The sequence below is a fragment of the Chlorocebus sabaeus genome, chromosome 11 (assembly GCF_047675955.1).
Source record: "Chlorocebus sabaeus isolate Y175 chromosome 11, mChlSab1.0.hap1, whole genome shotgun sequence".
Classification (NCBI taxonomy): Eukaryota; Metazoa; Chordata; class Mammalia; order Primates; family Cercopithecidae; genus Chlorocebus; species Chlorocebus sabaeus.
In genome coordinates this window covers 83688671-83707302 of record NC_132914.1, presented here as the reverse complement: position 1 = coordinate 83707302, position 18632 = coordinate 83688671, and the positions used below count along the sequence as shown (strand labels likewise).

Here is an 18632-nt window from a genome sequence, read left to right as displayed (position 1 = left end):
AATATTGAATATTCTCTTACATAGTATTGGTCATTTGGATATCTTATTTTGTGAAGATTTTGAACATGTATTTTGCCTTTACATATTGGATTATTTTCTTTCTAATTTTTAGAAGTTTTATTTGTGAACTTATTATAAATGTCATATTTGCAATATAATTGGCATAAATTAGACTACACATATTTAAAGTATGTGATGTGATAAGTGTAGACATGTGTATATACTACTGAAACCGTCATGACAATCAAAATAATGAACACATCTGTTACCCACAAAAATTTTGTGATCCTTTGCAATCCCTCACACCAATTCTTCCACCCCCACCTTTCTTGTTCCCAGGCAACAGCTGATCTGCTTTCTGTCACTATGGATAAGTTTGCATTTTTAGAACTTTATATAAAAGAAGTCATATAGTATGTATTTTTTTGTTTAGCTTCTATCACTCAGTATAATTTAGAAATTTATCTGTATTGTTGCATATGTCAATAAATCTTTCCTGTCGGGGAGTTAAGGGGTATAGAGTTTCAGTTCTGAAAGATGAAAATGTTCTGGAGATTAGTTGTGCAACAAAGTGAATATATAATTAATACTACAGAACTGTACGTCAGAAATAGTTAATATGGTAAACTTTATGTTATGCATTTTTGTTAGAATAAAACATTAAGATAAAAATTTAAGACTTTGATTTTAACTCAAATAATTTTAACTGAAAGAATTCCATATTAAAATATGGAAGACTGGAGTAAGGGCAGGTTTGCAACGATATGGTAGAGTCAATTGTTCTATTTTGCCATGTTTGAATTTTAAAATCCTTGTTAGAGAGCCAGGAATTGAGATCAGTATGCAGATGGAGAATCATATTTAAAGCGCAGTGGAAAAAGGTCAGGTTGCAGATCTAAATTTGGTAGTCAACAAGAAAGATTATATGTAAAGCCATGGAACCAGATAAAATTATCTGCAGGGAAACTGTAGGTTGAGAAGAAAAAGGGGTCCATGATCAGTCAAGAAATTCTCCAAACCTATTATGCAGACAGAGGAAAAGGAGCCAGCAAATGAGCCTGGGATAGAAAGACTTTGCATGGTATGAAAGAAATAAGGAGAATATGGTATCACTAGAGACAAGAGAAGAAGATGGTTCAAGAAGGAATCAGTTAATTGTTAGAACACCAGGTAAAATGAGGACTATTTTAGTGCCTTGGGGGATGGATGTACTATAAAAGTGAGCTGAGAAGATATTGTAAAATGAGAAAATAAATATTTTTGAGATATTTTCCAAGGTAGAAATATGGTTACTAGAGAGACAAAGTAGTAGGGGAGTTTATTTTTGGAAGCATGAAAATATTAAGACAGGATTAAACACTGATGAGCATGAACTAATGCAGAGGGAGTAACTTATATGAATGAGAAGAATTAGCATGAGAAAATTTGGTAAAACTTCGTTAAAAGAGTTTGGTAGACAGGCCGGGCATGGTGGCTCACTCCTGTAATCCCAGCACTTTGGGAGGCCGAGGCGGGCAGATCACGAGGTCAGGAGATGGAGACCACCCTGGCTAACACGATGAAACCCAGTCTCCACTAAAAAATACAAAAAATTAGCCAGGCGTGGTGGTGGGTGCCTGTAGTCCCAGCTACTCAGGAGGCTGAGGCAGGAGAATGGTGTGAACCCAGGAGGCAGAGCTTGCAGTGAGCCAAGATCACGCCACTGCACTCCAGCCTGGGCGACAGAGCCAGACTCCGTCTCAAAAAAACAAACAAACAACAACAACAACAACAAAAAGAGTTTGGTAGATAGTTGGGATGGGTTGACATTTGGGCTCTCCTACACAGGGGCTATTGTTTTCTCACTGAAATTTACGGCTATTCCATCAGTTGTAATTAAGATTTTTTGCAGTAGTAAATGTTCATTTGTTTTTCATGGTCAGTAATTTAAAGTAATAAAATTCTCAGGATTTTAAATTTTTCTCCAGGTCTATTCAGCATGCTTCTATGACAAAATGAGTGGTTGAACTTTCAGTTTAATCACTGTAATAGAAAACATCCACATTAATGGATAATTATGTTTGAGAAACCTATGTAATAACATGAAACTATAATTACGGTATTGAGTTAACAGAAATGTACATGTGTATATATGTATATACATATATATATATATAATGTCAGTGGAAATATAAATATACTTAATATATATTGCAAGTTTGGTTCCAGACACCTGCAAAATGAATATTGCAGTAATGCAAGTCCCACAAAATTGTTGTTTCCCAGTGCGTATTATAGTTATGTTTATGCTATACTGTAGTATATTAACCTTGGAATAGAATTATATCTAAAGAAAAATGTACACACCTTAATTTAAAAATACCTTATTGCTAAAAACTGTTAAGTATTATCTGAGTCTCTAACAATTGTAATCCTCTCTGCTGGAGGTGGATCTTACCTCAATGTCAATGATTGTTGACTGATCAGGGTGGTGGTTGCTGAAGACTGGGGTAACCATGGCAATTTGTGAAAATAAGACGACAATTAAGTTTGTTGCATTGACTGATTACTTTTTTTTTTTTTTTTTTTTTTGAGACAGAGTTTTGCTCTTTGTTGACCAATCTGGAGCTCAGTGGCACGATCTCAGCTCACTGCAACCTCTGCCTCCTGGGTTCAAACGATTCTCCTGTCTCACCCTCCCAAGTAGCTGAGATTACAGGTGCCTGCCACCATGCCTGACTAATTTTTGTATTTTTAGTAGAGATGGGGTTCCACCATGTTGGCCAGGCTGGTCTTGAACTCCTGACCTCAGATGATCCTCCCGCCTCGGCCTCCCAAAGTGCTGGGATTACAGGCGGGAGTCACCGCTCCTGGCCACTGATTCTTTATTTCACAAAATACTTCTCTGCAGCATGTGCTACTGTTTGAGAGCATTTTACCCACACTATAACATCCTTCAAAATTGGAGTCATTCTTCTCAAACTCTGCTGCTGCTTTGTTACCTAAGTTTATGTAGTATTCTAAATTATTTGTTGTCATTTCAATAATTTCATAGCATCTTCCCTAGGATAAGATCCTTCCTTCCTTCCTTCCTTCCTTCCTTCCTTCCTTCCTTCCTTCCTTCCTTCCTTCCTTCCTTCCTTCCTTCCCTCCCTCCCTCCTTCCCTCCCTACCTTCTTTGTTTCTTCTTTCTTTCTTTCTTTCTTTCTTTCTTTCTTTCTTTCTTTCTTTCTTTCTTTCTTTCTTTCTTTCTTTCTTTCTTTCTTTCTTTCTGTTTCTTCTTTCTTTCTTTCTTTCTTTCTTTCTTTCTCTTTCTTTCTTTCTTTCTTTCTCTTTCTTTCTTTCTTTCTTTCTTTCTTTCTTTCTTTCTTTCTTTCTTTCTTTCTTTCTTTCTTTCTTTCTTTCTTTCTTTCTTTCTTTCTTTCTTTCCTATCTACAAACACACCTTGCTTATGCATATGAAGCAATTTCTTATCCATTCAAGTTTCATCATGAAATTGTAGCATTTCAGTCACATCTTCAGGCTCCACTTCTAATTTTACTTACTTTGCTATTTCCACCACATCTGCAATTACTCGAGTCTTGGCTCTCTCAAGGTCATCAATGAGGATTTGTATCAAATTCTCCCAAACTTCTGTTAATCTTATTTTTTAACCTCTTACTGTGACTCACAAGTATTCTCAATGGTATCTAGAATGGTAAATTCTTTCCACAAGGTTTTCAATGTACTTTGTCTAGATTCATCAGAGAAATCAAAATCTACAGCTGCTATACCTTTTCAAATTATATTTTATAAATTATAAGACTTGAAAGTCAAAATTATTCCTTGATCCATGGACTGCAGACTGGATGTTGTATGATTAGGCAAAAAAACAACATTGATCTCCATTGTAGATGTAAAACAACATCTCCATCAGAACTTTAGGTAACCAGCTGCCTTGCCAAAGAGCAGTAATATTTAGAAAGAAATCTTTTTTTCTAAGCAGTAAGTATCAACATTGGGCTTAAAATATTCAGTAAACCATCCTATATTTTTTGTAATAAAGACACAAAAATTCTAATAATTTTTGCATCTTTTCTTCTATCAGTTAACTTATACTATAATGCATGGCCACTAATATTCTCCAAATAAACTTGTATTTTGGAATCATTATTGTATTTCTACATTGAAAATTACATAAAGTTACTGAGGATATTTCTTTTATTCACCACTGTAATCTCAGAACTTAATAAGGAGCCTGTCACCTAGTAAATACTCAATAGATAATTATTAAATTTTTTAAAATCACAAAAATTCTCTTTTAGAAGTTTATTTGCAAAGCATTGTGATCATCAAGGCTTTGTTGTTCAATTTATAAAACACAAGTAAAATAGATTCAGAGGATTCTTATGGGCCCTACTATTTTCAAAATAGTAAATGGATGTTGCCTTCAGGTCACCAGCTGCATTAGATGCTACAAGAACATCAGCCTGTCCTTTGAAGCTTTGAACCCAAGACATTGAGTTTTCCTCTCTGGCTATGAAAGTTCTAGATGGCATCTTCATTTTCTTCTGTGGTCTGTGCTTTTTGGATATCACCAGTGAGTGAAGCTTATTTTTTTTAATCCTTTCTTCTCTTTACCCACCTCGAAGATCAAGTAAATTCAAGTTATGCTTTGCTTCTCTTTATCCTCAGCAGCCAAATTAGAAACCCTCCCAGAATAAACTCTCGGCTATTCAAAAGAGAGCAATTCTGGGTGCTTAGTCCTGAGGACAGCGAGCTTAGCAGCTTCATTTCTGGCTTTCCTGGTTATCGGTCCAAGGCCCAAAGAAACTTTTTGTACCTGTAGATTCCAACTGTAAAGTTTATCTGGGATTTCCTTTAAGAGGTTCTTATTTGAATCATTCCTCTTCTGTGTTTGTTATTGGTTGAGCTTTACTCTGTATTACTTATATATCATTACAATCATGTCTGATTTCTGTCTTCCATTTTTCAAAAAATCTGTCTTCCACTTAAAAAAATGATATGTTAATGGTGGACCTTGTTTTTTTGTTTTTTTTTTTTTTTTTTTCCTTTTTCTTCTTTCATTTCAGTGGTATTTAGAGAAGCCAGAGAGGTGAGGTGTACACGATGGCTCAGTCAACACCTTAAGCTTCCCAGATGTCTAGTGATTTTTCTATTTCTGGTCTCATTTTTTATAAATTCTTTCAGGGAAATAATTTCTTTGCATTTCTTCTGGTTTGTGTTGGAACTTGAAAAATTTTTATTTTGTTTTCTTTCAGCTTTGCATTTAATGTCAATCATAATGAAATCATCAGTATCTCATTGCTGTCTATCTGGGTGTGTAAATGATACCATTTTTTGACAAACTGCATTTATAGGCCTCCACAAGGTACTATTTGCATAAGGCCAATTAATGACGCAAAATTCACTTTAAAAATTTGACAAAATTATTCATATTTCATTTAATATGTATGTCACTGTATTTCAATAACGTAATTGTATCTTATTTTCCAGGTGACTGAATATTTTCACTTTCCTTTTTCAGCATCCAGATCAATGGATGATGGGAGATTTAATAAAATATAATAGCAACTTTTTACATGGTAGTCAACAAATATATCTTTAAAAAAAATCAATAACCTGGCCGGGCGCGGTGGCTCAAGCCTGTAATCCCAGCACTTTGGGAGGCCGAGACGGGCGGATCACGAGGTCAGGAGATCGAGACCATCCTGGCTAATATGGTGAAACCCCGTCTCTACTAAAAAAAAAAATACAAAAAACTAGCAGGGCGAGGTGGTGGGCGCCTGTAGTCCCAGCTACTCGGGAGGCCGAGGCAGGAGAATGGCGTAAACCCGGGAGGCGGAGCTTGCAGTGAGCTGAGATCCGGCCACTGCACTCCAGCCTGGGCGACAAAGCGAGACTCCGTCTCAAAAAAAAAAAAAAAATCAATAACTTTAGAGGTACAAGTGGTTTTTGGTTACATAAACAAATTGTATAGTGATGAAGTCTGAGATTTTAGTGTACTTGTCACTTGAGTAGTGTACATTGTTCCCAATATGTTGTTTCCTCCTCAAAGTCTCTCATGTCCATTACACCCTTCTGTATATCTTTGTATACCCATAGCTTAGCTCTCACTTATCAGTAGAAAGTTTTCCTGAATTATTTCACCTAAAATAACAACTTCCAGCTCCATCCAAGTTGCTGCCAAAGACATTTTTTTTCATTCTTTTTTATGGATGAAAAGTATTCTATGATGTATATGTATCACATTTTCTTTGTCCACTCATCAATTGATGGGCACTTATGTTGGTTCCACATCTTTGCAATTGTGAATTGTGCCGCAATAAACAAACACATGTAGGTGTCTTTTTTATATAATTACTAATTTTCATTTGGGTAGATGCCCTGCAGTTGAATTGCTGGGTTGAATAGTATTTTTAAAGAAATCTCCATATTGTTTTCCATAGAGGTTATGCTAACTTACATTCCCACAAGCAGTATATAAGATTTCCCTTTTTACTACATTAACTCCAACATTTATTGTTTTTTCACTTTTTAATAATGGTCATTCTGGACAAGGTAAGGTGGTTTCCCACTGTGGTTTTAATTTTCATTTCCTTGATGATTAGTGATGTTGAGCACGTTTTCATATGTTTGTTAACTATTTGTATATTCTTTTAAGAAATGTCTGCTTACATTATTTACTTACTTTTTGATGTGATTTTTTTTTTGTGCTGATTTGAGTTCCTTGTAGATACTAGATATTAGTTATTTGTCAGATTCATAGTTTGCAAATAGTTTTTACCATTTCGTGAATTGTCTTTTTTGTGGGTCATATTTTGTGTGTTGACTTTGATGACTATTTCTTTTGCTGTACAGAAGATTGTTAGTTTAATTAGATTCCATTTGTTTATTTTTATTTTTGTTGCTTTTGCTTTTGGGGTAAATCATGAACTATTTGCCTAGACCAATATCCAGAAGAGTTTTCCCTAGGTTTTCTTCTAGAATTTTTATGTTTTCAGATTTTAAATTTAGGTTTTTGATCCAACTTAAGTTGAGTTTTGTATATAGTGAGAGATAGGGATCTAGTTTAACTCTTCTACATATGGCTATCCAGTTTTCCCAGTACCATTTATTGAACATAAAGTCATTTCCCCAGTTTATGTTTTTGTATGCTTTGTTGAAAATCAGTTGGTCGATTTGTCTTTATCTGTGAATTCTCTATTCTTTTTCATTGGTCTATGCATTTACTTTTATATCAGTACCATACTATCCTGGTTACTATATCCTAGTAGTATACTTTGAAGTCAGATAATGCCATGGCTCCAGATTTGTTCTTTTTGCTTAGAATTGCTTTCACTATTTAGGCTCTTTCTTGGTTCCAAAGAAATTTTTGAATTATTTTTTCTATTTATGTGAAAATGATGTTGGTATTTTGGTAGGAATTGCATTGATCTGTAGATTGCTTTGGGCAGTGTAGTCATTTTCATGATATTAATCCTTCCAGTCCATGAGCATCAGATGTATTTCCATGTGTTTGTGTTGCCTATTATTTATTTCAGCAGTGTTTTGTAGTTCTAGGTTTAGAGATCTTTTACCTCTTTGGTTAAGCATATTCCCAGAATTTTTTTAGTTATTGTAAAAGGGATTGAGTTGTTGATTTGTTTTCAAATTGGTTGTTATTGGTGTATAGAAGTACAACTGATTTGTGTACATTGATATTGTAACCCAAGACTTTATCAAATTTATTTATCAAATCTAGAAGCCTTCTGAAGGAGTCTTTAGGGTTTCCTAGGTATATGATCATATCAACTGTAAATGGATAAGTTGAGTTCCTATTTTCCAATTTGGATGTACTTATTTATTTCTTTTCCCTGATTGCTCTGGCTAGGACTTTCAGTGCTAGTTGAATAGAAGTGATGAAAATGGGCATCCCTGTATTCTTCCAGTTCTTAAAGGGAATGTTTTCTTCTTTTCCTCATTCAGTATGAGTTGGCTGTGCGTTTGTAATACATGGTTTTTATTATTTTGAGGTACGTTCCTTCTATGCCTAGGTTACTGAGAGTTTTGATCATAAAGCGATGCTGGGTTTTACTGAATGATTTTCTATGTCTATTGAGATTATCATGTGGTTTTTGTTTTTAATTCTGTTTTTGTGGTGAATCACATTTGTCAACTTGTGTGTGTTTAATCATCCCTGTATCCCTGGAATGAAACCCACATAATCATAGTGAATTATCATTTTGATGTGCTGTTGAATTTGGTTTGCTAATATTTTTTTGAGGACTTTTACATCTATGTTCATCAGGAATATTGGTCTATAGTTTTCTTTTTTGTTATATTATTCCCTGTCTTTGTTATTAGAATATACTTGCTTTGTAGAATGAGTTAGGAATATTCCCTCTTTCTCAATCATTTGAAATCATTCCTGTAGTATAGGTATCAATTCCTCTTCGAATGTCTGGTAGAAATTGGCTGTGAAGCCATCTGACCCTGAACTTTTGTTGGCTGACAAAGTTTTTGTCACTGATTCAATCACACTGCTTGTTATTGGTCTGTTCAGGATTTCTATTTCTTCCTAATTCAGGCTAAGAGGGTTGTATGTTTTCAGGAATTTACCCACTTTCTCTAGACTTTCTAGTTTGTATGTATAGAGGTGTTTATAATGGTCTTGAAGGATCTTTTCTATTTTTGTGGTGTCAGTTGTAATATCTCCATTTTAATTTCTAATTGAGTTTATTTTTGAACCTTCTCTCGGTTAATCTGGCTTGTGGTCTATCAATTTTGTTCATCTTTTCAAAGAAAAAACTTTTTGCTTCATTTACCTTTTGTATTGATTTTTGATTTCAGATTCACTTAGTTCTGCTCTGATCTTTGTTGTTGTTGTTGTTTATCTTCTGCTAATTTTGGGTTTGTTTTTTTCTTGTTTATCTAGTTTCTTGAGGTGTGATGTTAGGTTGTCAATCTGTCATCTTTCGGACTTTTTGATGTAGGTATTTAGTGATATAGACTTTCCTCTTAGCATTGCTTTTGCAGTATCACAGAGGTTTTGATAACCTGTGTCACTATTATCATTCATTTTTAATACTTTTTAGATTTTCACCTTGGTTTTATTGTTAACCCAAACATAGTTCAGAAGTAGGTTAATTTCCATGTATTTGTATATTCTTGAGGGTGCCTTTAGGAATTAATTTCTAATTTCATTCTGCTATAGTCTGAGAAGATACTTGATATTGTTTCAAGTTTTAAAATTTATTGAGACTTGCTTTGTGGTCTGTTATGTGTTCTATCTTGGAGAATGATTTGTAGGGTGATGAGAATAATGTATATTTTGCAGTTATTGGTTAGAATGTGCTATAAATATCTGTTAGGTTCATTTGCTCTAGAGTGCAGTTTAAGTCCAGCATTTCTTTGTTGAATTTCTGCTTCAATGATCTGTCTAATGCTGTCAGTGGAGTGTTGAAATCGCTTCTATCATTGTATTGGTGTTTGCCTCTTTTCATAGGTTTAGTAGTAATAATTTTGTGAATCTGGGAGCTCCAGTGCATATATATTTAGGATTATAACATCTTCTTGTTGGATTATCCTTTTATCATTATATAATGACCTTCTTCATCTTTTTGTTTTTTTACTTTTATTGTTTTAGTGTCTGTTTCATCTGATATGGGAATAGCTACTCCTGCTTGCCCTTGGTTTCCATTTGTGTGGAATATGTTTTTCTATCCCTTTAGCTTGAGTCTATAAGAATCCTTACATGGTTAGGTGTGTCTCTTGAAGACAGCAGTATTTGGTTTGTGTTTATGGTATCCATTCTGACAATCTGTATCATTTAAGTGGAGCGTTTATATAATTGACATTCAAAGTTACTATGAGATGTGACATATTGTTCCAGTCATCATATTGATTGTTACCTAGTTACTTTGTTTTCTTCATTGTTTTATTGTTTTATAGGGATATCATCTTCTATTAGAAGGCTGTTTGATCGACATCCAAAATTTGTTGTTTAGCATAACCACTTTCATCAGTTGTCTTAGCTTGATCTTCTGGATAACTTGCTTCAGCTTCTGCATCATCTTTTGCATTAAGGGCATCATATCTTAAATATCATAAACCAACCTCTGCTGGCTTCAAACTTTTCTTCTGCAGCTTCCTCAACTCTCTCAACTTTCATAGAATTAAATATAATTAGCGCCTTGCTCTGGATTAGGCTTTATCTTAAGTGGATATTGTGGCTGGTTTGATATTCTATCCAGACCACTAACCCTATCTCCATATCTGTAATACAGTTGTTTTGATTTCTTATCATTCATGTTTTCACTGGACTAGCACTTTTAAGAATTTTCGTGTGCATTCACAACTTGCCTAACTGTTTGGCGTAAGAGGCCTAGCTTTTAGCCTATCTTGGCTTTCTATGCCTTCCTCACTAAAGTTAATCATTTCTACCATTTGACTTCAAGTAAAAGATTATGACTCTTCCTTTCAGTTGAACACTTAGAGGCCATTGTAGGACTATCAATCAGCTAAATTTCAATATTTTTGTGTCTCAGGGAACAGGGAGTCTCCAGTAGAAGAAGAAAGATGAATAACAGCTGGTCAGTGGGGTAGTCTGAACACACACAACATTTCACTGTCTTATATGGTTGTGGTGTGTGGTGCCCCATAACAATTACAGGAGTAACATCAATGATCGTAGATATAACAAAACAGATAAAGTATAGAATAATAATGGAAAAGCTTAATATATTGTGTGAATGACCAAAGTGCGACAAAGAGAACAAAGTGAGCACTTTGTATTAGAAAAATGGTGCTGATAGATTTATTCAATGCAGAGTTACCACAAACGTTCAATTTGTAAAACTGCAGTATCTACAAAATGCAATAAAGCAAATCACAATAAAACAATGTGTTCCTATATTTGTAAAGAGATTGAAAATAACTAGAACACATAAATGCTATAAGTCATTTAACTAATATGATACCTTATGATAATTTTATTTTGCCTTCATCATTTTATTTTTAATGTATTCATTTGGAGAGGGGGACATCAACAACTTTTAGTGGAAAACTTGATTTACTCCTACAACCATATTATGTAATAGTTGAACTGTTCCAAACCTCATTATCTAATCAATACCTTAATATGACTATTTGTATATGTAGATATACATATATATTATAAATACAAATTGTATACATTGGAAAATAACTAGTAAAAATGTCTACAATCTTCTTCTAAAATATAAGCATTAAGAATTTCAGAATCATTTTTAAATGATTAGCTCAATGTTTCAGCAATACTGTTTTTAATAATGATTAGAATTTTTTGTAATGAAGACATAAAAATTCTGATATCTTAGGGATATTTTTTCTATTAATGAATTTATAAATTAACTCACTGCCACTAAAATGTTCCAAACAAATTTGTATCTTGGGCTAATTATCTTCATTTCTACATTGAAAATTATATAAAGTGGAGATATTTATGTTATTCAGTACCATAACATTAGAACTTAACAAAGAACCTGTCACTTAGCAGATATTCAATAGGTAATTCTTAAATTTTAAACATTTTTAACATAACATCATATATAATTGTCTTTTTGAACTGTATTTGCAGATCATTTCCAAAATAATTAGGCATAGGAAAAGGTCTCAATGTATCACAGCTCCGGATATGTTATAATAATTCACTAAATGCCTATTCTCCAATTGAAATCACCAAACTAAATCACACAAACCTCTTTTAAAGAAAAATATTAGATATATTGTTTTTTTAAAAAAAAGTTGTTTGGATGTAGCTGAACATCAGAAGATTCTCTAGTTAAGAATTTCAAGTCCTTATCCTTTGAGTCCTAGTTATATCATGTGTATAATGGAGAATAATAATGCTGTTTTCACTGTTCTAATAAAATAACTAAACATGAAAATGTTAGTGGAAAATTTTATAAAGACAATTGTTACATAATAATAAAGGATAATAGTTGACTGATACACACTATTTTAAAAAACAGTATAGGTCTTCTCCCCCCACATTCTGACTCCCTAAGTAACATAATTAGGTTAATGAAATCTGTTGTCTTGAAAGACTAGTATATATCAACCTATAATCCTCTGAATTATATTGTCATAAGTTATCATTTTTTTGAGATTTCTACAATCATAAATTGTTGCACAAAATTGTTTGTTGCACTTGCTTAATTTGTTTACATGATGGAAAATAAGATGCCAGATATAAAAATGCAAAAAGAAAAAATCTCTCTATCCAGTTAATTCATATTTTTCATTGTGGTACTGCTGATAACACTTAACCAGGCTTTAAACCCATGGGAAGCAAGGCAAAGATTATATAATCACATAGTTGTAAGATCAATGTATTGCTTAGATCATTATAAAGAGTGGCACAAATTGAGACTGTTTTTATTGAGAATTAATTTTTGATCTAGTGTTCATATTCATTTGATAAGAAGAATATACCACTTGTAGTTATAATGAGTTAATGCTTCCAGAAACATTGAATGTGTAAAAATTTTAAAAAGTCAATGCTTTGTGACCTCTTTATTGCGCCCATAAAATTTAAGGATGTGATTGTGTCTGGGCCACTTTGAAGGTTTAGGCAAAGAAACCGTGGAATATTTAATGGACTTAGAAATGCAGCACAGTTGGTCTCAGACTCTGGGGTATGTTGGAGGCATTATTGATGTGGGTGTTTTGCAAAGCAGAGATATAGAATGTTCATTTGAGTTTTATCAAATAGTAAATGAAAGAGACTTAATAACACTGATATCTCATTAGTACATTAATACTGGCCTGATTATTGTTAAATTTAAAAATAAAGACATATAGGTGCTAAGTAAATTTATGTACCAGACAATATCATCTTGATTTATAATTGTGTGTATATTTTTTAATCTTAGAGTACACTTTCAGACATAGTAATAGAACAGATACTCACAAATGCATGCTTTCTTTAAAACTATTAATCTCAGTATCGAGCAGACAAACCAAACAGCTTGTATTGAAAGTAGAAATGTAATTGGCCTGTTTGGAGAAAGTCTACTAGAGTAACAGTCACTAGATTCAACATGCAAGTGCCATCATGATGAATGTTTATAACACCTTTTTGAGAGCCAATTATACTGTTTTTTTGTGTGTGCAGGAACTGGAGATCAGCCAGATCACTTGTATGCACAAAGCTGCTGTGGATCTGTCTTTCAAACAAGAGCTGCAGAAAACGCTATAGCAAGATTGAAGCTTTATCCACTCTGGTAAGAGAAGCTTTCTTTTTCTTTGCTATGGTGAGAGTTTGATAAGAAATCCTTTTAAACCGTAATGTGGTCAGGGAGAGGAGACTCTGTTATATAAGTCAGAAAATGTTTTTTCTTTGAAATATTTTTTTCACTATGCTTTCTGCCTTTATGTTATAGCAAGATAAAACTGAAACACTAAGTCATATTGCACATGTTAAATTTGTATTGGACATAGGGGAGTCTTAAACTACTCTTCTGTTGAGTGAAATGTGAGGTCATTTTATGTTTATACTGTAGATCTCCTGGACAGCACGAAGTGAAGAAAGATTGGTATTCTAATACCATGGCTGAGAGTGAATCTTGTGTTTAAGTTTTCCCCTGACCAATGGTGTTATTAATTCCCAGGAGCTCACCACCACCAAACTCGGCCTTTGGATTCACTTGCATATATTTTTGACCACTCTAATCTCTTTCTATATTTAAAATTGGAAAAGCTGGGGATTATTCTGGATGAGTTTATTTGAATAGTTTTCTCACTTTAGCTCTAAAGACTGTGCACATATATACAAAGTACAAAATTTTGTTTTTCATGTAATTTCTTCAGCCTGTAATGTGCTTCAACATTTGTATGAGAATCTCTATGTATTATAAACTATCTGAATTCATATCAGTCTAAAATGACAATAAATATTGAGAGCATATACATGTATATAAACATGTACATGTATATAAGTAACATTTGACATGAGGAAAATTAATTTTAGATAATTAAACATTTGCATATTAAAGCAATGTAATCCCTATGGAAATTTATAGCTTTTAATTTTCATTTATATGACCCTTCCTTTTCATTTTCTTGGTAAACTTTAGTTCAGAAAACAATAACATAAATATTAAAAAGACTTTATAACCAAACAGCTACATTTGAAGATACATTACTTTTTAAATAAACTTGTATGATTCAGATTTTATTCTTTTTAAGTTGCTCAGTTACATCCATGATTTAATTTATACATCTATGAAATTTAAATACGATCATTTTCAGGAGTTTACACCAGGATAGCCTTCCAGCCTTCAAAGTTACAAGCAGCTTGCCATGTCTGTCTAATAGGTTGCCAATAAAAATTCATGCTTATCTGATAACTTCAATAGGTATTTATTGATTATGTACATTGCTAAAAGCTTTGAGGAGAGGAAATAAGTAGCTTAACTAAATGAAACATAACATCTGTATAGATTTAATGAGGATTTAACATATATGCATAAAAATAACAAATTCATAGTGAAGGTTTGGCTAAGGACAAATAGTAGAGTCAGGAGGAGTCAGTAATGACAATGAATACAATGAGACTTATTTTTTCAGATGTAAAATATAATTCTATGCTTTAATGCACAAGCTTACAAAACTTTAGCAATGCCATTTTCCCCTTGTTCTGCCCTCATTTAAATTATGCATGCATTCAATCCAATCCATTTGAAATCTTTACCTGTTTACCTTGCACTGAAAGAAATACAGTCTTGCCTCCGAAAGAGATTCTAGTTTAAAGGAGAGCTAAGGGAAATAAGTCAGTAACTATGTTACCATGAATCCATGTAGTAAAAAAAAAAAAAAAAAAAAAAAAAAATAGTATTTGCTTTAAATTTCTGTGGTTTCTGCACTCTTAAAGACTTTTGTTGCTATAGGCACATGCAGCAAGCAACAACAACATAAAGTATCAATTCCCTTAGTGTATATCTTTCCAACTTTTAAGTGAATCTCAGACAGAAAAAAAAAATCCTTCTAGGGTAAGAACCACATTTAATAATATATATACATATGTGTGTGTGTGTATGTATGCACACACATATATAGTTATATCATTATATATATATAGTTATAAATATATGTGTGTGTTGTTTTTTTCTTTTCATTGTTATCTTCACATTTAGGAACTACAATTGTTAACATACACACACATGCTTTAGTTTGGAAGATAGGAAAGAGAAGCGAGTATAGCATCTCTACTCCCCTGATGAGTTTGGCACAGCAGGATATCCTACCATTTTCTACTTTCATGCCTTTGCTTTTGCTATTCATCTTGAGAACGCTGCTTTTTCTACTGTCTCTTGTCTACGTTCTACCTGAACTATATGGCTCAGACTAGAGGCTGCTTTACATGAAGATATCTTCCTATCAAGCCTCATACCCACTGCAGGGAAAATGATTTATTTCATTTGGGAATTTTCTTATAACTTCGATTTTATGAAACAAAAAGTTTACAAATAGGATGCAAATTCATTGCTTTCTAATTATAAACAAAATGAGACAGTTTTGTTGTACTTTCTTTCCTTTTAGATATATTTTAAGAAATCTGGTTTTTAGAGACATATTTTGTAGAAAAAATTTTATTACTCTTCAAATTTTCTTTGCTTTATTCATTCTCCTTTTCTTATAGTTGATAACGTTGCTTTCCATTTCACTGAGAAGATACAGGTCATTTAATGGGTTCCCCTGTGTTCTTTTGCCTCCAAATCTACAAAGCTTACCTCTCAATCTGCCCTCATACTGCTCTTTCGTTTATTTATAATGGGAAGAAGTATCCCAACTTGCATGACCCCAACTTCCATCTCTTCTACTTGTGACTTCTCAGGTATACTCCTCTGCCTGATAAATATTTTTATTCCAAATATTTACCTCTATTTTCTCCATGAAGTTGTTCCCATTAAACACCGCTTGATATTTACTACACATCTCTACCAATATTTGGCTGGGACTACACTCCCTCTCTAAATACCATCCATGTATCTGCTACTTCACAAAAACATCTAAAATGGTTTTTTGTTGTTGTTGTTTTGGTTTTTTCCCAGATACCATTTCCATAGTTTTGCCTTCATTTTTCTTTAAATTTGCACAATCCTCATGATTCTTCCAAATTTTCTGAGGTAGTTACATTATCTTCTTGTCGCTAAGTCCACTCAGTTTTCTTGGTTTCCTACCGGTAATTAAGAGGTGACTATTCAATTCCTTTTGAGATAGTTTTCCATTTATCTCCTTAACACTGTCCTATTTTTTTTTTCTTTTCTCTTTCTGTTTCTTTGGTAGCTTTTTCTTCTAGTAGAGTATACTTTTAAGCGTTCCTCAGGACACAATAATGAACCTAATACTTCCTCTCTCTCTCTCTCTCTCTCTCTGTCTTGCTCTTTCCTCTTCTCTCTATAGTCTTTATTTCTATAGTTATTTAAAATATCAGCAGTCTACAGCATAACCCTATAGCATGTATCAATTGTTGGATGCATTCCTTGATTCTATATGGATACAGATGAAACTTTTCAGTGTACAATGGTGCAAAGGTAATATGTATTCAATAGAAAGTGGTATGATACCCTCTTGAAGTGCAGGGTAGCATCAGCAAGCTGCAGCTCCCAGTCAGTCACTCAATCATGATGGGAAATAATCGATACTCTACAGTATACTGTGTTGCCAGACAAGTTTGCCCAACTGTAGGCTAACAGAGGCATTCTGAGAACATTTATGATAGGTGAGGCTAAGCTATGATGTTCAGTTGGTTCAGTATGTTAAGTGCATTTTTGACTTATAACATTTTTAACTTATAATGGGTTTATTGGAAAACAACACCATTGCAAATGGAGGACCATCAGTATACTTGTCAAGGGAGATTTGGGGTCAAGCAGTGAAAACACCCTCTCTCCTGGAAATATATTTGATTAGGTTTTACCATGTTTTTATTTTGATGTGTCCCTAGCGCTCTAAGATGCTTTCCAGGAAGCCCGCTCTGTCCTTACCTCACAGGGAACTCTAAGGAAAATGATATGGCTAAACCACTCAGATCCAAATAGAACCAAAGAAAAGAGGCAGAGACCATAGTGACAAGAGTGGATCATGGTGGGACCTCTGTGTTTCTGCTAGCTGTGGTGCCCAATTGCAGATACCAGTCAACCTCATAGCCAACATGCAGTACAGAGTAAGGTGTCTTCAAAAGCATGATGAAAAGTTTCACCTAGTTTGAGTCCCTATATGCTTTTTAACTCACCTCACCTCGGGGACGACCCCAACAATTCTGCCTAAGCAAGGACATGCCCATCTCTTCCCTTTTTGAAGAAAAGAAGGGGCTAGACCAGTTAAACTTGGCAACTTAACAAGCAGCAGTTTTACTTAGCCAAGAAACACTCCTAGTGACTTTGCCCAGGCAAGGAACTTCCCAATTCTGTGAATTTTAAAGAAGCAAATGGGCTAAACCTACTTAACCCAGAAAATCATGTAGTATCTTCATTCCACATATAAGCCCTCCCGAGGAGTCCATCCGAATAAGAAGACTTCCATCTTCATGCATCTCAGAGAATTATAGGGTCTAGATCTGCTAGTGATGATGTTGGGAGTTCCCAAATCCTCTCAACATAGCCAAAAAAACCACTTCATGGCTCCACATTCACAGGGAGGACATCCTTAATTGTGTATTTCTAAGGACCATAGCCTCTGGATCCACATGTCCAGAGTAGTGACTCCACTTAACCTTGGAGTCCAGCCTCCAGCCCTGCCCAACTTCAGGTCACCAATAACATAATTGACTGACCAGAGTACATATCTTGTGACTGACCTCAAAATCCATCACAGTGCTCACCCAGCAACTCCACTTTATAGTCAAACAAAGCCAGTGTTCCCATAGGACATCAGAGTCCAAAGAGCAACCCTACCCAAACAAAGTCAATGGCGCACTAACTAGAGATCTCATGGAAAGCTCTGCCTCCCCAAGGAGGTCACCAGCTAGCTTTTCCAAAATCAGAGGCTAGATTAAATAATGCATGTGTATCCCTGCCAGAGAACACCTGTAAAGGCCAAGAAAGGGGCTATTCCCTCAAATGCGCAGACAACATAAGGACACGGGATTATGAAGAATCAAAGAATCATGATACCTCCAAAAGAAGCTAATAAAGCTTCAATAATGAACCTTAAAGAAATAGAGATCTAGAAATTGGTAGCAGATAAATCAAAATAATACTAAAAAAGATGTTCCATGAAGTACCAGAAAATATGAATATAAAATTTAGTAAAATTTGAAAAAATATACAAAATTGCAAGAAGTTAGACAAATAGAAACAATAGGAAAGAACCAGACAAAAATCTTAGAGATGAAGAATACAGTGACTGAAATGAAAAATTCAATAGAAAAGTGGAGCAGAAAGATAAAGGAATATAGTTTACAGTAATTATGGGACACCATCAAGAGATTAAACTTTCACATAATAGGAGTTCCAGAAAGAGATAAATGATAATAAAGGCAATAAAACATATTTAAAGAAATAATGGTTAAAAACTTTTCTTGTCTGGGATAGATGCCAATAACCAGATACAGAAAGAATGAAGGTCTTCAATCAAATTCAACCCAAAGAGAAGCACAACTAGGCATATAATAATGAAAAAATCA

At 33.9% G+C, this 18632-nt stretch overlaps 1 long non-coding RNA gene across 1 annotated transcript in view; it reads left to right on the top strand.

The window, feature by feature from the left end:
• LOC140712868 (uncharacterized) overlaps positions 1 to 18632 on the top strand; it is a 520232-nt gene that overhangs the window by 399316 nt on the left and 102284 nt on the right. Inside the window, exon 3 of the long non-coding RNA XR_012094676.1 lies at positions 13119 to 13227. This is a non-coding gene — a long non-coding RNA (uncharacterized lncRNA). The remainder of the gene's footprint in view (positions 1 to 13118; positions 13228 to 18632) is intronic.